Raw genomic sequence first — 25,506 nt, 5'->3', positions numbered from 1 at the left:
TTTACTCACTGAGAAAGTGTCACCTTTGTCCTACAGTTTAGTTTTGAGTTATCTGAAAAGTAAATTCTTCTTTTAGAAAAAACAAAGTTCATTTTTTATTCTGAGGAATTACTCAATTATTATTCTCTGGGTTTTTTCTTTAAATATGCTTGAATTTCCATTATAAGATGGTTGAAAAGCAATATTATAGAAGAGGACAAAAACTGGATAAAGATTAAACATATTATTAATTTTTTCTATCTTTTATCATTTGAATTTTATTTATAATTCTTGTTAGTTTTCATTTACCAATACAGAAATCAATTTTATATAAGGAATTCAAGGAAAAAATGTTTGGTAGAAAAGCATTTTCAATAACAAGTTATCATATCTAAAATAAAAGGTTCATCTTTATTAGAAAACTATAGACATTTTTAAAAAATATGTTGCATTTTAGATAATGTTCATCAAATTCTCCTGTGAATTACCAACTGTGACTTAAAAATATAACACTGAGAATATATTCCTATGATATTATTACTTTTTTGGCAACAAAAGAGAAACATTAATATAGTATCATTATTTTAGACTTAATGTAAAATCTTCAACTTTCAAAAGAGAAAATAATATTAATGTCTAAAACCAAAAATATACTGAAAGAAATTGCGTTAGCTATCTTTAAAATATGATACAAAGGTACAGTAATGAAAATTAAAAAAAAACAGACATACAGATCACCTGAATTGATTGAAAATTTAGAAATATTCTTGCATCTGTAGTCTGTTGAATTTCAAAAAAAATGTCTGGAATATATTGTAGAGAAGATGTATAAGGTTTTCAGTAAATGATGCATTAAAATCAGTTATTCTGTCAAGAAGACTAAAGCTAGATCCTTATCTCTCATGGTTTACCATGCCAAGTAAATATGGTTTAATGTAATACATATATTATCGTAAATCATTAAGAAATAAAAACATGTAGAAAGTTCTCCAGACATTTGAATGGGTAGAATTTTGGCAGAAGTGGACCACAAAACACAGGCCAAAATCATAAAAATAAACAAGTGTGATTATGTCATACAAAGAGATTTCTGTAAACAACGAAAACAATCATTTGAGTGCAAACTGAAGATATTTCTGACAAGTTGTTAAGATCTAGAATAAAAAAGAATTAAAAAATGTAACCCCCAATAACTTAATTTAAAAAGCATGTAATAGACCAAAGTGGATATTTCTTAAAAGAAGACAGATATATGACCAGTACGTTGTGCAAAAACCCTTCAAGCCTTCAACTTTGCAAAGACCAGGGAAGTTAAAAACAAAATCACAATGGGGTGTCATCTCACTGCAATGACCATTATCAAAGCAACAAAAGAGGAATTTTGTCAAAATGTGAAGAAAAATGGAAATCTTGTACCTTGATGTTGAGATTGAAAAGTTAGTATTAATAACAACCATTGTGGGGAACAGTGGAGATTTATACTTAGATTATCGTATCCCACTGCAATCCCACTACAGGGTGCATATACAGACAAAATGAAATCTGTATATTAAAGAAACACTTTTGTCACCTCTGCTGGCTATTTCTAAGATGACAGACATAAATGAAAGTTATCTGAAAAGAAGAACCCTCAATTGAGTAAATGCTTCCATTAGATCCAATTGTAAGTCTCATTCTTAATGAACGATTAATAGGGGAGGGCTCAACCCATTGTGGGTGGGGCCATTCCTGGGTAGGAAATTCTGGTTTCTATAAGAAAGGAAGCTGAGCATGCCACTGGGAGCAAACCAATAAGCAGCAACCCTCCATGGTTTCTGCATGAGCTCTTGGTTCCAGGTTCTGGCACTGTTTGAGTTCATGTTCTGAATTCATTCAGTGATCAACTGCCCAAGTTGCTTTTGGTTATGATATATTGTCACAACAATGGTAACCCAAATTAAGTCATCAACCATATTTATAAAGACACAGTTTACAAGGGCTGAGAAATGGAAATGATCAAACTGTCTTACCTTTGAGGAATGGATACAGAAAATTTGGTATACACACACACAAAAAAAATGATTACTGTTCAGGTACATATGAGACATTCTGTCATTCGTGTCACCATTAATATAACTGAAAACCATTATGTTACATGAAAATAACTTAGCACAGAAAGGCAAGCACTTCAAGACCTCATTTATTTACAATGCAAACATTTGTTGATCACATAGCATTTGATAGTGTGGTGTTTTCCTTCACACAGTGACCCAACTGACTTCCAAGAAAGGTACTGCAGCATAGCGTGGTCTACAAGAGTACATTCCAGACTGCCACAGGAATTTGGAAGCGTGGGGCATGCATGCACACATGCATGCATGCTTGGCAACAGATAGTATAAGGGAATTTGTTGATCTCATAGCATTTGATAGTGTGTGGATACCAAAAGCTAGGAAGAACAGGGAGAGAAGGACTTATGGAAAAAGGCTGATAAATTGGTCAGAAGAAACAGTTGAAGAGACCAAAGATTTTGGTGTACTATTGTACATTTAGAAATAACATATGCAGCTAAGGCTAGGGGCATAAGACCATGATCCCATCTGTTTAAAAGGCTGAGACAAAAAGATTATGAGTTCAAGGCCAAAGGCTAAGGAATGACTTGTCTCAAAACACTAAACAATATAATGAGTGTTAAGGATACAGTACAGTTGAGTGCCTAACATGAGGCCTCAGATTCAAGTCCCGATATGGAAAGAAAGGTAGTCTTCAGATCATGACACTTTAGCATTTCCGATTTCTATGTTATAAACCAGTTCTAAGTAGGAAACCACATTTTACCTTTGTTTTACCTTCCCTGAAAAAATTAGTGTATATCTTGACAAACACTTTTAAAATTAATTATACATCTAAAATCCTATTTTCCAAAGAATATAGATAAAAAGAGTAAGAGGACTACAGCTGGTGTCAGACTACTCTGAAAACCTTAAATACAGAAGGTAGCCAAGAAGCTGCCCGGAGAGTTTCATTACAGAGCTGAGTCTCCGTACTTGAGGCATTCCTTCTGCTTAAAGTGACATGAGAACAGGAAGTTTAAGTGTACTAAATTACTTTAAGAGAAGAACAATGGAGCAACATAATATAGAAAGGATATCTTGGTTTGATCTTGCGCTTGGGTTTACATTAGAAAATATTTACTTATAACTAAATCTGGATAAGTGTCATTTATATAGAATTACCATATTTGCAAGTAAAAAGGTCATTTTTGCATAATAACTACACTTTAGCTTCAGAAACAGACTCTTGTCATTTAGAGATAGATCCTATGTGGATTTGCTGAGTTGCTTCTATATCCTGAATTGGGAGATAATCTCATCAGTTGAGGGTAGGTTTGATGAGACCAAGTGTATTTATACACTTCTTCCAATAAATAACTTTGTTTTGTGTCAATAATAATTTATTTGCTGGAAGAGATCCAAGACTTTGTGCTTACTATTTAAACTCATGATACTGTATTTAGCTCATTTTCTGCCTCTTGTCATTCTTTTGCTTGTCCCTCACATATCTGGCTTTGAAAAGCAACCAATGCCATTTCAGCCTGTCATCTGTTTATTAAATGTATTATCTCTACTAAAGATGAAACATTCTTTTAAAACAATTTATGGACTACTAGAAATGTAAAAGAAATCTGGCCATGTTGGGACATGCTTGTGATATCATGAACTGAGAGTCAAAGTTAGAAACGTTACCAAGAATTCAAGGCCAGATTTGGCTACAAGAATGAGGCTCTTCCAATAAGCAAACAGGATTCTAGCTGAGCTTAAGCGAGCCTGGAAATTATACTCAAGGATACCACTCCCTCCCTCCTACCACTGACAGCAAGAAATTTGGACAATAGGCCATTCATGAAGAAACCTGGAACATCTTACATTATTCTCATGGAAACAACAGACCCTATAAGCAACAAACAAAAACCACAGGATTATGGACAGGGGTTATAAAGCTGGTGGTTTTTGATACCTCCAACCCAAAATACATACAGACAAGTTTCATCTACAGAAAGCTCAAATTTGGGGAATTTGTTACAGCATCCTGACAGATTTGGAGTAGGATAAGCAAAAGCCAAACTCATATGGTCAGGACTTCTACATTTTCTCAGTCTCACTCACATATAGGCCTACACAAAATAAGTGTCAAAAATCACCAGAGATTGAACTGCCTTGAGACCATTGATACAGACAGAAGGAAAAAAAAAAAAGAATAACAGAAAATGAAGAAATTAAATGAACAAACTTGCCTAAACTTTTGAGAACTGTGGAATCTATGGGGTAAGTGTCAGAGCTTACGTAAAGTCTAAAGGCTTAGATTGCTCAATGAAATAGACAAGAATTTCTTGAATATAAAATGTGAAATGCACAACCTCTTAAATCACAAACAATAGCAGAACTCTATTCTATCAATAATAACCTAAATTAACATATTACATACTAATAAATAAACAGCTTGAACAAGTAGGCATAGGTATTTTCATATTTGATGAAATAAATGGTGTCTTAACCCTGGATGGTTTCCCTCAGAAGAATTAAACTAGATTCATGCCTCTCACCTGATTAAGCTAATCAACTTAAATGACCAAAAAGAAGAATTTAAAATTTAGTATACTCGAAACATGAGGAAACATTTCTAAATACAGATATAGGGTAGTACTCTCTGCAACACAAAAACAGTGCCAAGTACTGACTGATAGAATTACATGAAATTAAAAGGCTTCTGCCCATCAAAGGAAATCAGCAGCAGAAAGAACAGAGAGACAGAAAGATGAGAAAAAAACACATTCTCCAGATTTATTTCCGACACACAGTTATTGCCTAAATATACTAAGAGGTAGAAGAGTCAAAATAAATGAACATCAATAAACAACTTCCAGTAAGTAGACTAGTGAGCTAAAGAGATAGTCCTTAACAAAAAGCACAAATGTCTAACACATATTTGAAAGTGTTAAACATCTTTAACCAAGATCATCATGAAAATTAACACCATATTGAGCTTCTAGAATGACTTTTAGCAAGAAAATAAATGAGGAGCCCTTATTAACAGCTGACAAAAGTATACGCTTGTACAGTCATTATAAAAAACGGTACAGAGACTTCTCAAAAATCTAAAAGTAAAAGTGCTATAAAACAAAGCTATTCCACTTCTATAACTAAAGACTCCAAATGCTACCAAAGAGAGTTTTACACATCTGTGTTTCCTGGCATTAAAATTACAACAGTAAGGACTCTCCATAGAAGTCTACCAAATAATGGCTTTGGATCAGTGGTAGAATACTAACCTAGCAATCACCAAGTCCACAAAAATCTAAATAAATCGCAACCAATCGGAACACAGATAATATAATTGTACTATAAATATACAATGAACTTTTTTTAAGTTCAAAGATAACTAAAATTATAAAATCTTCTGGATTATGAATGGATCTGTGCTTTAGTTAGGGTTTCATTGCTATGAAGAGATCTCAAGTCTAAGGCAACTCTTATAAAGGCAAACATTTAATATGGACTGGCTTATAGATTCAGAAGTTTAGTACATTGTCATCTTGATGGGAAGCATTGTATTATATGGGCAAAGTTGGTACTGGAGAAGTCAAAAGTTCTACATCATGATCTGAAGGAGGAGTCTCTATTATACAGGCAGTCAGGAGGGGACCTCTGCTATACTGGTCAGAGACTGAGCATAGGAGCATTAAAGTGACACACTTTCTCCAACAAGTCCACACCTACTCCAGAAAGGCCACACTATTGTATTATTACCTGAGCCAAGCATATTCAAACTACCATAATCTGGATTCATTTTATTAAATGTAGAAACCCATATTCAGAAAGACGTCTTACACATTATTGATTATAGGTGGTGAATTACAGTTTTTAATGTTATGTATTTGAATTTATGTCTATGTGACAGTGGGTATACGTAATGTTACTAGAAAGGGGACTATGAGAGGGAAAAATGGGGTAGCTGGATAGGAGAATATGCTGGCCATTTTTATCAATTCAAGCAAACTAGAGTAGATAGAAATTCAATTGAAGAATTGCCCTCATATAACTGGAAGTTTTTCTACCCATCCTCTTTGATTTCAAAAATAATGATTTCTGAATTATATATGAATAAATGCTTTAGGCCATGAGCCCAGACCTGTTCCTCAACTAGCTCTTAACAACCATTTGTTGAGATATAGAACCTTTATATTCTATTCTGAGTGTCATATGGCTTGTTACTTCATGTGTCTGTCTTCCTCAGAGTTCCCAGGCAAATCTTCTCCCATGCCTCCCATTTCTATCTTAGAAATATTTTCTCTAGGCAGGAATTCACCATATATTTTTTGCCTAAACTCATAGGCCAATAGCCTTTTATTGGCAGGCAAAGCTTCCACATATTGCCCAAAAGATTCTATATGCTCATCAGACTGGCCAAATTGATGATAGAAGTGGGAGGCTCTGCTTACTGTGGCAGTTCCACCTCTGAGCAGGTGCTTCTGGATTATGTAGAAAACCAGGAGGGGAAGCATACATAGGAATGTAACCAGTCGCATGCCTCTGCCATTTATGCTTCAGTTTTCCAGGTTCCTAACTTAAACTCCTGCCCTGACTTCACTCTGGTTTCTCTTGCCAAATGGAAATTGTGAGATGAAAGGATCCCCTTCCTTGCTTACCTGGTTGGTTTTGAACAGTAATTTTTTACAGCAACAAAGAAGCAAACTAGTTTTTCTAGAGGGGTAATCAAATATGTGCGATATAAAAGTAGAAAGGAGATTGGGGTTAGTAGAAGAGGAAGGTCAAAGCAGGATTCTTGGGAATTAGTTCTAATACTTTGTCTTAATTTAGCTCCCCAAATCACATGGGAATTTATATGTCCAGATGTTGAGGGTCCCTGTCCTCAGTTGCCTTTTTATTGATCAATAAAGAGCCAGTGGCTGAGGGATGGACAGAGAGAAACAGACTGGACTCTTAGGATTCTGGGGCAAGAAATTCAGGGTAGGTGATGAAGGATTCTGCCATGAGAGGGGTGTAGGAACTACCACACATTGGGAAGAAGCAAGAAGATCAGAGTTAAGAGCCTGCATACATGTAAAAATTAGGGAAAGTGGCCCCAGTGGCCACTCCTGTCATTAGGTCTGTGGTAGCAGATATAAAATATAATTTAGCAAGAATTAATTCAAGAATACTGGAGGGGAGTGTGTGCTAGCTTTAGAGAGATTTGAAAATGCCCAACCATTGAGCTAGTCTAGGCATATCAAAATACAAAGTTTGTGTGTGTGTGTGTGTGTGTGTGTGTGTGTGTGTGTGTGTCTTTTCATTCATGAATACAGAGAACTCTGGCAGGTGATAAAAAAATATCCTATTACTTTTTCTAATTTGATTTATGCAGTTCCCCCCGCCGCCTTTTTGCAGAGATTAACATCATACTAAGGACTGAAGGTTGAAAATACACTGTATTTTGTTTTCTACTCAAATTGATTTATGCTAAAGGATCTCACTCATTCTTCAAATGTTCAGGATGAGTGTTTCATCTTGTCTTGATATCTTCCTATTATTTTCCTCTAACCTCTGATGCATGCTCAACTGTAAACAAACTACAGAATCTCTCATTTTCTCTGTCATGGAAAGGTCTGGTTCCTGGTATAAGAAGCTCCTGTAAGAACAAATCACTCATGGAGGACCCTACTAGAGATTATACTGCACCTCCGGGCTTTGTGTCTGTGTTCTTGTTTACTATACATGTGTTATTTTGTGCTAAACCTTCCCCAGGCACCCTGTCTTAATGCTCAAACCTCTGACAAAAAGCAAGTTTCTTTCATGATGCCTATAAAATTTTACTGATGGGTTTTTGTCAAGCACTTATCACACAGCCCGGCAGCTGTCATTGCTGTTCATCTTTCTGACTCATGGGACAGTGGGTTCCCCATCAAAACTCAAGCATGCCTTACCTTACCTTCAGCTTTCTGTTTCTCACTGTGTGGAGGAGAATACGTATGTCACCTCTCTTGTCTCCTTCTGCTTCCTCTCCTAGCCCACATTTTTCTCTTGAACTTCTTCCAGGGAAGAGTTTAATGTAATCCCTGATCATGGAAGACAATTCCCAACCTGCTACAGTTGGAGAAAGCCTGAAAAGAGCTGCATTGATTGGTAATTTCCAACTTTCTGGGTATTATCCAGAAGGCAGTGCTTGATATCCTCCTTTGATTGTGCTACTGAATGCACAGTCTAATAACTGGAAAGGTCTTGTTACTAGAAGAAGTAAAAAGAATATAAGAACACTCATTTATTTTATTTTATTTTTTTAAAAAATCAGTTCTGTTAAGAAACCCCATCTTGTTCTAGACCTTTCATTGTAGCATCTCAATAGGAAGAAGAAAAGGGTTTAAATAGCCTTATAATACCCTTTCTTCCTAGATCCTTATGATATAGGACAGACACCTTACTTATAAAATGCATATAATTTTTTCAAAGCTAGAGGTATAGGTAGTAATAAAACTTTTCCTTTTTGATAATTATACCTTTTCTCCCTTTAAAAGCTTCCAATAGCAGCTACACATTCTACCCAACATCACAAACCCACTTACCCTAGAAACAGGAGATCTGATTCATGTATACTTTTATTGATTCATCAGCTACTCTTTGAACGGCTACTATCTCCTCATTATAGTAAAAGATATCAAACTGTAAAAGCCACAGGAGAGTTAATTCTTCTTTGTAAATGCTCAAATAAAATAGTTTGACACATTTATATCTTATGAACATCCAAGTGGCTTATTGGGTTTTCTTTAAGTAAGTCAACAAAATCAACTATGTATTCCTAGTGGTTTCATGTTCCTTCAATTTTTAGATCTTCTTTGGAAGTCAAGATTAAAAAACAATATAGATATTTTAAAAGATGGTACTTGGCCAGAAATATATATTCTTATATTAAAATTGGACCTGGAGATAGAATCCACTTGGGAAACTGCCTCTACTCCCCAGTTGCCAAAGGATCCTCACAGCAGGAATGTAACCCCCGTGAGAGGTATATTGAGTAAGTGTGAATGAACCCAATGGGGGTTAACGTGAAACAGCTGTGTGATTTGGGAGCCAAACTTTGATGTAAAAAATAAATTAATGGGACAGTAAACATAGTGGTGAAGAAATTGAAGCTGAAACATGTTAGCAGGCTAGGTTTCAGTCAGTGTTGAATACTGAGCATATTTCAATGTATGCACAAGAAAATGACTCTCTATGTCAGCAGCAACTTGGGGTGTGGCTTTGTCCCACTCCAGGAAAAAAAATGGGTCATAACTTTTCTTGTTCTTTCATTCTCTCCTGTACTTATTTCACTTTTGCTTCTTTTTTTCCTTCATGTCACATTGTCATCTCATCTGTCATTATACACACATACATACATACATACATACATATATATATATATATATATATATATATATATATATATATATATGGTCTTTATTTTCTTGACACTGTCTTACTATGGAGTTCAGTCTGACTTAGAAATCATGACTCTCCTGCCTCTACCACAAATGTACAATTATAGATGTATTCCACCACACTCTGCTCATGTTTCATTTATTATTTTAGATTTCTTTTTTTTGGAGTACTCATTATATTTACTTCCCAAATCCTCCCAGTTCAACCCCCAAGTCTCAAGCAACTGAATTTCATATCCTCTCTCCATTATCAAAACTTTTAGTCCAGTTTGTGCTATATACTGCTAATCGTAGTCAGCTTATCACTCTGACTCTTGATTTCTCAGTTGTCATCAATTGCCAATATTAACTCGGATTAATAGAAGTCCTATTTTGTATCCTCCACCACACAGGTAATATTGTCATCTGGACTGAGCTTGTGTTGACTTTGCAGATACTATTAACATCACGGTGAGTTTATTTTGATAATTCCCTGTTGTGTCTAGGAAACAGTTTTTCCTTGTAACAGGCTCTCTTTTGATGAACTCTATTATGGGAAGGGCTGTGATATAGACACTCTATTTAGGATTGAGTGTTACTTATTCTCTAACTGTGAATATCAACGATTTGTGGATCTCTATGTTAGTTGCTACTTACAGCGAGTGAAGCATCTCTGATGAAGTTTGAGAAATGTACTACTGTATGAGAGTAGCAGTAAGTCAGTAGTTGTCTTTATGTCTAATTAAAATAATATTACACAGTATGTTATCCCTAGAGTCTATGACCTGTTTTGCTGTAGTTTCTTGGCCCCAATAATGATACCTATAGGTTTCATTTTTTTAGAGTAGGCCTTAAAACTAATAAAAATGGGCCCTAATTTTCAGGGTACCATTGCATTAGTGAGCAAGACAGTTGCCGAGACAGTGGTTATTGTAGTGCACGCATCACAGTTGAGTAAGATAAATGTATCCTTCCAACACTGTGAATTCTAATCAGTAGGATTGAAGCTTCCAGGTCCTTTCCCGTGTGATTTCTCGTGTTTTATTGCTGAGGTATGTGACACATTCAGTAATAGGGGCTTTATTGTCAATTTCTGAGGAATAACCAAAAGTCATGGCAACAGCCTGAGCTGTGCGGGATTTATGTAAACTCACTGGCCAACAACTGCAAAACATTTGCTGATTTCTGCCAATGGAGATTTGTATTGCTAACATCGGAGTTTGCTAAGAGTATTGTCCCTCCATTGTAGGGTAATTCTATTGCAACTCTTTTACATGTATATATTTTTCTAGATGGGTATTGATAACATATCTGGGTCTAAAGTTTGGTATTTCAAGTAATTGAGCAATGTGAAATGAGAGGAAAACACTGATCTTACCATTGCTGAGACCTGATGGGGCAGCCATGTATATGTTTACCTTGGTAGAAAGGTGATCTGTCATGATCCAGTATTGCAACTATGCCTAGTTGACCAAGTATTTCTTTGTGACAAATTCATTTTCCGAAAGAAGGGTTTCTATTTTCTATTGTCTGAGAAAGTATGATGAATTGTTTTTGTTTGTTTGTTTTGTTTTATTTGTTTTTTTATCTTCTTGCATAATTTCCCTTTATCAATCCCTCACTAGCTTCCATTAGTCACTATTTTTGCTGCACATAGTGCAGGAAAGAATGCCATCTAGAATAGCTTATTATACATTTCACTAATGACTAGCAGAAAGGATCCTGAATGCTCCAATCACTATGCACTTAGGCAATGGTAACATTAATCATCTGAATAGATTGCTTCTTTCTATGCATATTCTGAGTTTCACAACTGAGCCTCAGAAATATATATACCTGTCATGTTAACCAACTTTTAAAACAGAATTTAAAAATATGGAAATGCATAAAACTTATAAATGGAAGATATAAATTTCGAAGGAGGTGTGATAGAGATTTGGAGATAGTTTTAGGAAAGAGAGGAGTTGATATGATCAAGGAATAGTGTATACATGCATACATATATACAAATTTTTGAGGAATGATTAAAATTAAAAATTGAAATATTAGCAACTCTGATTTGCTATATACAGCACATATCTATCAAACTAGCACATTACACCTCATGAATATAGACAATTATACTGGTAACACTTTGCAGCATTAATATAAATCTTAAAGGGAGAATAATATAAATTTATATCACTTTTAATTTAGAATGTTTTAGTTGTTTCAAAATTTTATTATAAACTTACTAAATGGTATTATAATCTTAATTTTAAAGCTGTTAAAATTAAGAATAAGAAAAATAGAAATTAAGAAATAATTTAGAATTGTATATCACCGTGATGGATATGAGCATGTATGTATTCCTGTACTTTGGATCCTGTGTATGTCTGTATCCGTGTGTTATATCCCTACATGTATCTCTTTGGCCTTCTGTAATAGAAAATAATTGAGAAGGAAAGAAAACTGGGATACTTTGAGCAGAAGAAAAGAAGCCTAATGCAAATTATGTGCACGGTTTAAAAGTAAATATCAAATAAACATCAGAATCACTATAGAGGTTTACCAACCCCCGTTATGTCAGGATTTCCCAAGCCATGGTCCCAATTTTTACTCATCTTTTGAGTTTCCATTAATCAGAAAACTACATGACAGATTTGCTTCTCTCTGTCTCTCCTGACAAATTAAGACAGTTCTCAACGAGACAGTAATGGCAGTTCCTCACAATTATTCTAAAAATAGGCAGGGAAGAATCCTCTCCAGAAACTGCCTTGTCATCCTAATGCAATTATGTAACTGTCTAATCAGTCTGTCAGTTCAGTGGCTGGTAGGCAGGAGAAAATTAATGTTGCCAACCTGAAAGACCAACATCTAGAGACAACTGATCAACCCCCGATTCTGCAATAAATCAGTTTATTCACCATTCACCTCTGGGCCAGTAATAACTTAAAAGACACGAGCTAGTCAACAATTTCATATTTACCAAGTTCATTGTAATGTCCAAAAGTTTTTGCAGCCAAATATTGGCTGAATACTTGAATGGTCTGTCTTGGAAATGAGGGATGGATGAAATGTCCTGTGTTATCGACAGTGAGATGATTTTCCTTTATTAATAATGTTCCTCTTCATGACCCTTTGCACTGTTCATTAATATCTGTACATCTACGTAGATACTTTTAATTTTTTATTAAGTGGAAGAAATAAAATATATCACTATAAATTTAAAACTGATAGGATTTGAAAGCTGTTAAGTGCCTGAAAAAGTGATACTATTTTTACTTAAATTTTATCAGCATGAATGAATTATATACAGAAAATAATTGGAAGGATATGCATCCAGAATATTCTACAGTATTCTGAGCAGTGCAGTAGAATTAGTTTTAATTATAATTTTTAGCATATAGCACTTTCTAATTAAAATCTAAATAATAATGAAATTATTATTTTAATGACACAGACTTGGCATCAGTCAGGTCTAAACAAGAGTTATAGTCTGCCATTAAGTTCTGAGTGACCATAGGAGGCAATTTAACTTCTTTATTGCTTAATATTATATATGGTTTATATATAAAATTGGTTGTATGTTAGCTTCAGTTCTAAAAATGTGCTATGAGCAACTTCGGGAGAAAACAATGGGATAGAATTGGGCATTATGTAAGTTACCTGTTTTCTTACTACTCTCAACAAACGTTATGTGAGTGCAGGCGCGCACACACACATGCACACACACAAACACACCATCCTTAATCCTAATACTTTTCCTTTAAAGGTACTATATGTATCTAATTGGATTGAATGATAATATTTTGCCAAGTTTGCCTTTTACTTTAGGCTACTTTCTTCTCTTAGGGAGCTAGTTTCAGATTCCTGAATGGCACGTTAAAGCAGGGGCTGTGAATCATGTTGTCGTTGACACGATTGAAAGAGACACGGCTAATTAAGTCAGACTTAGGAATGGCAGCCTGCTGAAAGTGGTACGTTCCTTAGTAACGTCATGCAAACTGACAAAGTTGTTTGAAAATATATTTCTGTGCATATATATATATATATGCATGTAGCAAGAATTAATGTCAAGATGGGTGTGAATTTTTTAAAGAGTAAGAAAGATTATATGGGTAGTTTGGAGATAAGAAAGAGAAAGGGAAAGGATGTAATTATAAAATATTCAAATATAAAAAAAAAACAGAAAAAGAACTGCACTTTTATGTTTTTCATGGGTGAAGCCCTGGGTAACATTTTGCATTTTACCCCACAAATGTAGGCCATGGAACCTAGTGCACAAGTCCTCTAAAGTTTTTGCGACTTTAAACACTAAAATATACTCCATGCAAATAATGCAAACAAAAATTATAAATGTGAAGAAAAAGACGTTCTGCCCCAAATTTTAGCACTAGGATGTCTATGATAAATATCAGTGGTCATTTCTGGGTATGCTTGTTAATGCCAGAGAGAAGTAGTTGGAGGGTTTAGAGAGAAGGTATTAGAAGGACTGGGGGAAGAGGAGGAAAGAGTGATTGGAAATAATAATAATAATAATAATGATGATGATGATGATAAATAAGCAGGCTACTCTAAAGACTGTATAAACCTTGTAGAACCTTGGGCATCAAGTTGGACATAAGGATACCTGGTCTCTAGTCCTACATCCTTCTCTGATGTTAAGTGCCTATTAATTATGGGCTGATCTGTTATTACTATAAAGTATTATAAAGTTCTATGGTCAGTTATAATCTTGTTTTGTGCCCTGGAAACATATTTCTTCTGTAACATAAAAAAGATAAAACCAGTAATGAAGGGCTATTTTCTATCAGATCCTAAAACAGAAAAGAATTTGTTTTTAAACTACTTATAACTCTAAACAGACATTCACTTTCAGGTCCAAGCTATTTTCTTATTAATCATTCCATTCATTTGCATCTCAAATGATATACAATTTCCTGGTTACCCCCTCTAGCAACCCGCCCCCAATACCATAATATCCCATTTCCCGTTTACCCTTCCACTAACCCCCTATCCCACATCTACCCTGCCCTCTCCTCTGCCTGTTTGAGGGTGCACCTCTACCCACTCACACTCTCCCGCCCCCACCGATCCAGCATCCTCTTACTCTGGGGCATCAAACCACCAAACCTCCCCTGGACCAAGGGCCTCCTCTTCCATCGCTGTTGGACAAAGCCATCCTCTGCTACATATGTATCTGGAGCCATGGTACACTCCTTCGTTAGTGGTATAGACTTTGGGAGAAATGGGTAGTCAGGCCAGCCTATATTGTTCTTCCAGTGGGGTTGCAAATCCCCTCAGCTCCTCCAGTACTGCCAGCTCTCCCACCAGGTTCCCTGAGTTCAGTCTGATGGTTGGCTCCAATCACGCACCTCTGCATTGGTCAGTTGCTGGCCAGACCTGCCAAGAAATAGCCACACTTGGTTCCTGTCGGAAAGAACCGTTTGACCAAGGCAACAGTGTTGAGTTTGATGTCTGCAGACATGATTTATCTTCAGGTGGGACCATCCCTGGTAGGCCCTTCCTCCAGTCTCTGTTCCATTTTTTTTTTTGTCTATGTTCTTCCTTTGGACAGGACCATTTCTGGGTTAAAAATATTCGAGATGAGTGGGTGACCCCATTCCTTGACCAGGGGCCACTCCTATCCATTAGTCTCCAAAGGTTCTGTCTCCCCCTTCTCTGTGCGTTAAGGCTAAAAAGACAATCTCTTTGGGTCCTGAGAGCCTCACGTTTCTCTGGTGTCTGGGACCCTCCAGTGGCTATCTCCAGTTCCTCATCACCCCTCCTACCTATTTCTATTCGATTTCCTGACCCTCTGTACCTCTCTTACATGTCCTCCAATTTCTGATACTTGCCATTCCTTTCTCCCTCCCTTGTCCCCATCTCCTTCGACCTCCCAAATCGTCCTGTTTGCCCCTCAAAGCAGGACTGAAGCATCTCAAGCTAATCTTTATGCATCCTTTTCAATGCTATGTTGTGAATTTAAATCCACAACAGACATTTTTTGCTTGATGGGTAATTCAGGGATAACAAAGAAAGAATAGTTTCAGCATAAAATTTATATTTTACCATATTGTCTGGTACCTATATAACTGTATATAACCTATTGGGTCATGATTTAGAAGGGAAATTCTACACTTTTGTGTCAATTATTTCTGATTCTGTGATCAAAACAGAAAGCATGGAAGAATGTGGCTTACTCTTTTGCTTCAGTTTGTGCTTAACTTTCTTAAGTATTCCATGAGCACCTGCCAATGGAATAGCTTTTGTTTGTTTGTTCGTTCATTTCTTTCGTGTTTGTTTGTTTTCTGCATTAACTGCATTAGCCTCAATTCCAGAGGCAGATTACTGAGACTGTAGTATATACGTATGTGTATGTATGTATGTATACATGTATAGGAGCATTTGCACACATGTGTGCTATGCCAACCACAGGCTGGGTCCTCTTACCTCATTTAACGTTTGAGATAATTCCCCACATGCGTGCCCATAAGCTGTGAAATCCCATAGTTTAGGTTTCCTCTCAGAAAACTCTAGGTTTTCCGACATTGACAATAAATGTTAATCATGTCAGTGTCAATAAAGTTGAGTACAAAGTGTAGGCATGCAAGGCTACTTTTGAAATAGAAACAATATAAACATTAAACAGTGCATTCTTAGCTCTCAGTCTACACATGTAGGTAGAAAACTTGCTGATATTTAATTTCAGTATTAAGATTTAATTCACAGACCTTTGGAAAAAGGTTTTGACAGAATTAAGAAATATGTAGAAGGAATTATTAATTTCATAACATGATTTAAGACATAGAAGGCGATTCCCAATGCATGCTTTCTTTAATTCTTGTCTTGAGAGAGGATGAAGAAGAGATAGCTGGGGCCCCGTGTTCTCACTGAAGCCAATATCACTGAAGGTTCAAGTCTGATGAGTGACAAGTCCTTGATTGACATTGAATATTAAAAGACAATGACTCTTTCAGTTCACATCCCAAGCATTCTTTCCATGCTCAGTTTTCTCCCTAACTTTCGTTTCTTTTTTTTTTTTTTTAAACTGGTAGTCTCATGAATACATTATTTAAAAGCCATGGGATTTTTAGCAGCCTCCTGATAATCTATCACCTGGGGATAAAGCAGGAAAAAATGCATGAGTTTACGCTGGGGAAACTCCAAGGGCAGATAAAAGATTTACCTTTTATTTCCTTTGTCCACAAATAAAATTGCTGCATTTAGGATGCAGCAATTTTCCTGTTGAAAATCTTTTGGGAAAGTGTATGTGATGTGAAATTCTTATGAATAATAAAATATATACCAAAGCTTCCATTAATTATTCCATTTCCCCTATGATTAATGCTGATATATATATATGTGTGTGTGTGTGTGTGTGTGTGTGTGTATGCTGTTGTTCAAGATCTGACCATTACTGCATTTGTCTCCTAATTAAACTTGACTTTACCTTCAGTGGAAATGTATCAAAACACTTCCTCATGTACTAAAGAATATATTTGAATGTAATGTACAACTGACTTTTTCTTCCAGTTCTATTTAAGCATATTGTTGAAAATTTATTGAACCCCATTTGTCAGTGAGAATTACTCTCTGAAGTGTCTTTTATTAAGATGCTTACCTGTACATGCATGGGTATCTGAGTTTGGTCTCCAGTGCCTGTTTGAAAATGTCAAATATTATGGTGTGGGTTTATATTATGAATGTTAGGATATTGGAGACAGGGAGTAGTCTTGTTTAAATGTGGAGCTGAGTGGGGAGATCTTGTCTCAAGGACGTGGACAATGACTCTCATATGTGAGGTTGTCCTCCAGCCTCCACTATATATATATATATATATATATATATATATATATATATATATATATACATATTTAGTGGTGAACATGCATGCATATGCACAATATGCACACACTGAAATTTAAAATACTTGTTTTTTTAGTTCCAGTGACCCACTCATCTGTGATAATTTGTATTAAATTTATGCCTCAATCAACTTGTTCTTCTTTCTTCTTACGTTCCTTAGATATTGATCCTGCATCTTTCTTTCCCTGGGTTCCCTAACAACTCCTCTTCCCATCTATTCCTTGTGTAGATAATGGTTCTAATGCCTACATTATGAAAGGTCTCGTGATTTAGCATTACTTTATAACACATACTGTTTTATCTATGCTAGCTATTTAAATATCTACATTATTATATTATATTATATTATATTATATTATATTATATTATATTATATTAATTATATTATATTAGTATTAGACACAACTGGGAAAGAAAGTTTAGAGTAATTGAGTGCTATCCCATTAGAAGACAGAAATCCACTAAAAGATTGAGACCTCTTTGTTAATGTGGTTATTTTTAAATGTGAGGGATCAAATAACTCAAATTTGAGGCATTCTCCTTCATGCAGTTTTCAAATCCTATGCAATAATGACCAAAATAAATCATATTCTTGTTTTCAAATAATATATTCCAGACAAATTTAAAAATTAAAAGGTTACAAACTGTCATAAATTAAAATGTAATGTCATAAGTATTCAAATAAGTTGTTAGAATGAAAGAAACCAAGGACAATAATTTTGAGGCATTTCTAAGAGTTATTCTTTAAGGAAAAAAATGGGTTCATTGTATAAATTCAGTAATAAAATTTCTATGCCTAGAAACAATGTAGGCTGAAGGGTATAACAAACCAAAAATTTCAAAACTTTGCCCCTGAGTTATGTTCTTTGTTCTGTGTCTAAGTTATTTTCCTATCTGCTCTAACTAAATTACTCTGTGGTCACACATCAGAAAACCAACACTAGTGGAGGTGGGTACACTTTTCTGGGACAGAGAACTTAATGCAATTTGGTAATGACCTTTTCCCCTCTGTTAAAAAAAAAAAAGCTGTCAACCATTATCAAAATGATTTCCTTAAGAGCCATTTAACAAGATTCATTAATTTAAAGAGATTAAAAACAGTCTTATTAAAGGACATTTTGACAGGAAAAGGAGTTATAATAGAAGCGGCAGAGCAGCAGTCTCCCCTCTTATCAAAGATGCTGCAGAGTTCTGAGCAAAGTCTTCATTCAAAGTGAAGTTCATGATCTGATTCCATTAATAGAAGTCTTCAAATGTAACAGAAAATAAAGTTTGTGGTAGTTCAGAATGCTAACAGTGCTACTCACTGGAACGCAAAGCATTCTGTGTCCTCCTGGCTGAATGCTTCTAAAAGAAATGTCAAGGGCAAAGATGGAAAGGCAAGCTCACACATCGGAGACAACATAAGAGCCATAAATACTCCAAACAAGGACAACTATTTTTCTTGACATTGGAATTGAACTCAGGCCCCTGCTTATGCCTGGGAAGCCCTCTACAACAGAGCTTCAACTCCAGATTTAGAACTAACTTTTAATTAACTACATAATATGTTTTCATTGCCGGCTACCTTGGGCGCAACAGCTGCTTAGTTAGAGGATTTTATTTCTAAGTTATACATAGCAAGGGTGTTGTACTGAAATTTGTTTGTTTTAAAACAATACTTATTCTATTATATAGGACACATGATAAGGATATGTGGTATATTAAAACAACTGTGTAAGAGAGGCAAAGCATGATTTTGCCATAGATACAAATGGAAATAAGCATAAGAAACAACAGAAATATACACACATTTATATTTACATAAAATGTAGAAATTAAGACGTGCAGAATTATGCACAATCATGCACACCTCTAGTTGGAGAGTTTAAGATGTATGGACATGCAATACCTTTCATAAATAGCTCACCACTAGTTAGAATATGGTAGAGGCTCTGTGTTTAATGGATCTTCTGGAAAACAGATGTTGATATTAGTGAAGAAAAAATTAAATTGGCAGGGGTTGTTGTTGAACATAATGTTTTCAGCAGATTACAAGGATGCCACATCTATGTTTTAACTTGAGAAAAGAAAGAAAAATGAATAAGAGATTAGATAGGGAGAATTTCAGCCTGCAATACAGGCTTGGAAATTTCTTGGGTATCCAAGCCATCAGGGACACAGCATTGATTCCAGGCCAGAAGTCACTGTTTGCCTTGGACTCCTGCGTTTTGGTAGAACAAGATCTTGACAAGGGATCCTGAAGATACTATCAGTGATAGACTGCTGGTCAGCAAATATACCATGTGCCTCCTCTTAAAGGGAGAGATTCATGAATTGAATACAATTTTTTAATAGAGCAGATACTTATAGTAAACCTTTGTTTTTTTGCAAAAACTAGAAATGAGCATAGTATGGCAGCACACATCTTTAGTCTCAGCATTTGGGAAGCAGAATCAGAAATAATTATGTGAGTTCACAGCTAGCCTGGATCAAAAAAGTTCGGGAATAGCCAGGTTAGGGCTACAAAGAGAAACCTTACCTTGAAAAACATAAAACAAACAAACAAACAAACAAACAAAGCTAAAATGTCATGGCCATGACTTTATGGACAATATTTTCCTATTGAGAGCTAGAGATGCTAGATGTCTTTACTGCCAAAGGTCTTTGCATCTTCCCTGGCTAAAATCAGGGATTCCAGAAGGAAGTTCCAGTTTCTCTGATCTCGCTTTGAGTAAATGAGCATCCCTGCTTGGAATGCATGCCTGTGGGTGTACCTTCTTGAAGAATACCTGAATATGTCATGGTTGAGCCAAGAGGGATGAATACTTCATATCCCTCCCAGTGTGTCATTACAGTTTCTGACATAAGTTTCATAGGAAACTCCTAGGAGGTATGTACAAAGCTCCACCCCAACCAAGAAGCTGTTTGTAATTGATTCCCTATGAGAAAAGAAAAAAAATAGCTTTCTCCAAGGAAGGACTTGCAGGAAAAAAAGGAATATTATAAAAATATGTTATATGAGAAATAATTTTAAATTAAGTAATTAAAAAGAAAAAGGTCTTAGAAGATAAGTCCATGATGTCACTTTTCTGTGCCCATCTGTTGCTGTGAGGGATCTCTGCCTGCTTTTTCATAAATTCCCATCTGTGAATCTATAATAAAGCTCTTTGGAAATCATCTTCCCATTTGATAGATGGTCAGGGTTTGAGTTCCTGGTTGTGGACACATTAGCTAATGGCCTAGGGTCTACCTATTCAACTTTTGTTATTTAAGTACCAAATCTCGTCCTCAGACTTCCTAAAGCCCACTTTGCCTACCTTATATTTAAAAACATTTGTTACTGTTCTGGTGTCATCTATGTACTATAGAATGACATTGCTTTTACAATTCCTGTGAGGTAGGTCTATGTATGACTTCTTCAAAATTAGGTTCCAATGTTATACATACACTAGATAGCAAACCATACATACTGAGTTAGTTGTGATAAAATACGGGTTTTTTCGTTCTCTACAACTTCCTGTGGTGAATGCTTCTTTGTGTTAATAAGGTAACTAACTAGCATGACATAACAGTCTTTAACTTTTGAAATGATATCACAATTACATTTCTTCCTTCTATTTCTTCCCTTCAAATACTCCTAAATAATCTTCCCACTCTCCTTCAAACTAATGACCTCATCTTTATTATTTGTTATTTTACACACACACATACACACACACACACACACACACACACACACACACTCCTGAATATAACCTCAGTCAATAAAATGTAACTTTTATGTATATTTTCAAGATAGACAATTTGGCAAGAAAAAAAAATCAGTTAATATATTCTTTCATGAGAAAGATCATCTTTTCTGTTCCCAAATTTTTTCTGTGGCCTATACTTCTTTGTTTAAGGTTGAAGCCTCAGGGATCTTTTTTCCTGTTCAATTTGGCACATCTATCTGGTGTCATCCTGTCTTTGCTCTTGTTTTAACAGTCATGTTGATGGGATTTAATGGATGTAGCATCTGACAATACAAGGAGATTCCCTGATCATCTGACTCTTACAATCATTCCGCCCTGCTTTTCTGCAATGTTCACTGAAACTTAGGTATGCAGCTATTTTGTAGATATATCTATTGAGACTAGGTTCCACAATGTTACGTTTTGATTGGTTGTGGTCTCCATTATTTGTTTCACCTCTCACTGCAAATTTATTTGTTTATAACTTTGTAATACAGAAAAAAAATGTATGTGTATCTTGTCTCACTCATATCAAAACATATAGTGTCCCTGTTCAAGTAAAGAGCCTGAAAGTCAGTAGGAATAAGTAACTTACTGAAGGTCATGCAACCTGTAAATAATGGCGATATTGGATCCAATAACCTTCCACTGAAATGCATGTTTCTTTGCCTTAGCTGATGCTGTGCTTCTCAGTACTTCTTAGAAACTTACTTCTAGGAAAACCACCTCTGTAAAATTATCCTTGCTTTTTATTTATTACAGTCTCCAGCAAATTATAGTTTGATAGAGAAGGCTCAGGTTGCTAATCACTTTCCTGGATTGCATTTACTAAAGTCATTAAGCAGAGACTGGGTTGCTACCCTGCTACTTTGCAATATTAGAGGGTCAGGAGCATTTGGGCACACATAAAGGTATATAAATTGTTACTTAATATTTCTAGGCAGAAATAATTCAAAGAGGAAAAAGATAGCTGACCCATGAAGGTAACTCAGCTTGCTTCGGAGTTAGATCACAATTTTGAAGTGTCAGCTCCTGTCCTTTTATCCTGCATCTCTCCCTTTCCTCTTCCTCTTTTCCTTTCTTTCATCCTTTTCCCCATATTTCTAATATATGACAAAATATCCTTCTTATTTTCCTTGAAATCAAATCTGTGAGAAAGAATACATTTTAAAATACCAAATTTGGAATTGCTACATTACTCCTTAAATTGTAATGGAAATTGTAAATTGGGATTCGAGGACAACAGCAACAATACAGCCAGCTCGAAGCCAGCTTTGGCTATGGGATATCCTATTTAAATAAAACAGAAAAAAAGTTTTTCAACATTTTTTGGAAGTTCTGGGAATATCTACATTAGTTGGGAAAAATAGATTTAATGATAATTAAAATATTATCAGCAATTTGTGATGTGATCTTGGTCATTAGGGGAAAACCAAAATGGAATTATTCAAAAATATTCAATAAAGGATTCAATATTCAATACTCGCCATGAGATAAATGAGCCTCTGAGTCTTAGATGTCAGTTAACATATTGAACACTAACATTTTGCCACAATGCTAATCATATCGAGTAATTATAACACATGACAAATCAAGAAAATATAAAAAACATTAATAACAATGTATAAGATATAGTTTTATTTAGAGTAGTCTTCAGGAAATTATAAACTATGCATACATATTCAAAATTGAAAAATCAATAATAATGTAACCAATAAAATTCACAATGCACACTTATTAATGCTGTTGGACATTAGCATTAGAATTTTGGTTGGGTATCAGAAATTTTACCATTTAAAGTATCTGGTTTGCATCCAGACCCTATCAGTTCTGGGCAATACAATGATGCATAAGACTAAATCAGTGTGGTTATAATCTAGGCAAGAGATATGAACTGTAAGCCAAGTGTGATGAAGCAATCTCAGGATCCTAGCACTTGAGAGCATGAAGCAAGAAGAATGCCATGAATATAAGAACAACTTGGTCTGTACAGTTATTTATATAAAATACATTGCTACAAAATGAGATCCTGTCTCAGAATGAGAAGAGAAGGAAGAAGAAAGGCAAGTCGCAATATCCAAGTTCCAAGTTTCACATTCTGTATATATCTAAATACATATGTATGTATAGAAATGAATGGAGTTTGTTAGGGTGTTTGCACACGAAGGCCTGGGTAGATTAACAAAAGCCAGCTGTGCAGGAGAGAAAGAGGAAGTTTGATGACTCAATAGTGTCAGTCCAGCTCTAAAATCCTGTGAACTCTTTAGAGAGTCATGGTGTTGAATTTACATTGGAAGGCTGAAGAAGTGGGCATCTGATGTCATCAGAAGATTCCAACCCAGTGACTGTCACATTTTGTCTCATGCAGGAAGGAGAGGAAAGCATCATGAATGTACTTCTGCTTCTTTCTTCCTTTCATTTGATTGTCCTTTAGAAGGTGCCACTTCTAATAATGAAAAGTCATTCCTATGTATCAGTCCTCCAGGGAGCCACAGACACAGGCACACAGTCACACACACACACACACACACACACACAAAATATGTGCATGTGTGTGTTCGCGTGTGTGTGTTTCATCAATCCTACATGTCTCTTAATTCCATTAAGTAGACAACAAAGCCTACTAGAACAGGTATGGGATACTAAAACCATCATAATGAGACTACAATTCTGAACAAAAATTAAATTACAGATATTATTGGAAACCCAAGAGTAAACTCCAATTATCCTTAAGTTGTGCCCTGATCCTTAACTGTTATGGGTTCTTAGAGACACAGAGGATAGAATATGAGAAACCAGAAACACAGATCTGTGATGTGAGCGTTAGAGAACTCTAGATTCCACTTAGAGTACCTGATTGAATCTGGAGTGGAGTACAAATCTTTTTTACAACAGGCTTATGAAGTCGTAATGACAGACTTTATCAAGAAGCCACACTGTAAGAAAATACAATAAACGTCATGGCCTAAGAGCAGGCAAATGATTCTCAGGAATATTTTATTATACACGTACTCACCTCTAGCCAGCCACACTAAATGAAGAAGATCAATACTTTAACTACAGTATTACTATATTACTTACCCTGGATGTTTACAGACATGAAATATTATGACGCTTTACTGCGTGTACATATTCTTTAGCACAAAGTGGAATGCATTTTATTTATCTTTGCTTTTAAAAACACCCTTAAGGCTTAACACACATTATCAGTTACCTATGAATATTTGATGAAAGAAAGTAATATTTTACATCTCTTTGATGAACTTCCAAAGAAACCTGAGGTGTTAGACAACTCTAGGACCCGAATCAATCAGCATGACTCTCAAGAAGAAGTCCATTGTCTGTTGGCTGTGTTAGAGAAAAGTGATATATACTCAGATGATATGGTAAGACATAAAATAAGTCTAAGACGAGGTTATATAGAGCTATGAAACTGAGTAGCAAAAGACATCTTAATATTTGCATTTGCTTTGTCATGGCTGAAGGTTATCCTTCATCAGATTGTATCTATGTAATGTTCCTATAAACAAAAGGCTTAAGTGTGGCCTAAGGGAAGGAACATATCAAAATTGCAAATTTGCAATATTGAATGAATGTGGAGGACGAAAGGCAAACATAAAAAACAGGCAAATGAGAACACTTTAATGATTGAAAGAGGGCTGTGTTATTTGGTTTTCTAGTCCTTTTTCAAGAGATCTAAAATAATTATCATAAAGCCAAGTAATTTTACAGAATCCAATACATGACAAAGACAATATTTTTTTCAAATTAAGTTTCATGTAAATTAAGGGGTCTCAGTTTATCTCATAGATGGGAAACACAATTCCATTGAGAATGCAAGAATTCCATTGAGAATACTCTCTATTGAGGACATGCCCGTCATGATTTAAATATCACCTATGAAGACCTACCTACAAAAAAAAAAATCCTATAAATTCACTCACAATGCTCTCAGTGGGGCCAAACCTGGAAAAACAGACATCTGAGGCTATGCCTAAGTTTCAAATTATAGCTGAGAAGATACAAGTAGAAAACAGTTTTCTGTGGATTAAGTTTGGGTTTGGGGTTTGATAGTCATAGAAACCATAAAATGTGCTATACTACAGTTTGAAGTAAAAGGCTATGTAGATTTATTTTATGTGTTCTTTAGAAGTAAACAAAATCTGTACTGAAGCTGAAATAGTTTTGAGGTGTTTTGAGAAAATGCTAGTTTTAAGGTGAGTTGACTCAAAACCCAGTATTGTATCTCAACAGACCTCATTCCTAATTTGCTTCAATGACCCTCAGATGTTAAGCCCCTTCTATCCTTCAGTTTGATATTTTGTATTAAATGTATCTCTTTCAGATCTGAAATATTTTCCTCTCAAAAATATGTATAGTAGAAGTGATGAATCACAGTATCTGATTTAAGTAAAATAATAAGACATATTTTAAAAATCTACCAATGTAGTAGATTATAAGCACTCATGATTTCTAATAATTCTTCAAATTGACTGTGTAGACTCACACACACAGAGACACTCACACATATTC

The sequence above is a fragment of the Grammomys surdaster genome, unplaced genomic scaffold (genome assembly GCF_004785775.1).
Source record: "Grammomys surdaster isolate TR1022 unplaced genomic scaffold, NIH_TR_1.0 201, whole genome shotgun sequence".
Lineage (NCBI taxonomy): Eukaryota > Metazoa > Chordata > Mammalia > Rodentia > Muridae > Grammomys > Grammomys surdaster.
This window is presented reverse-complemented; position numbering follows the sequence as displayed.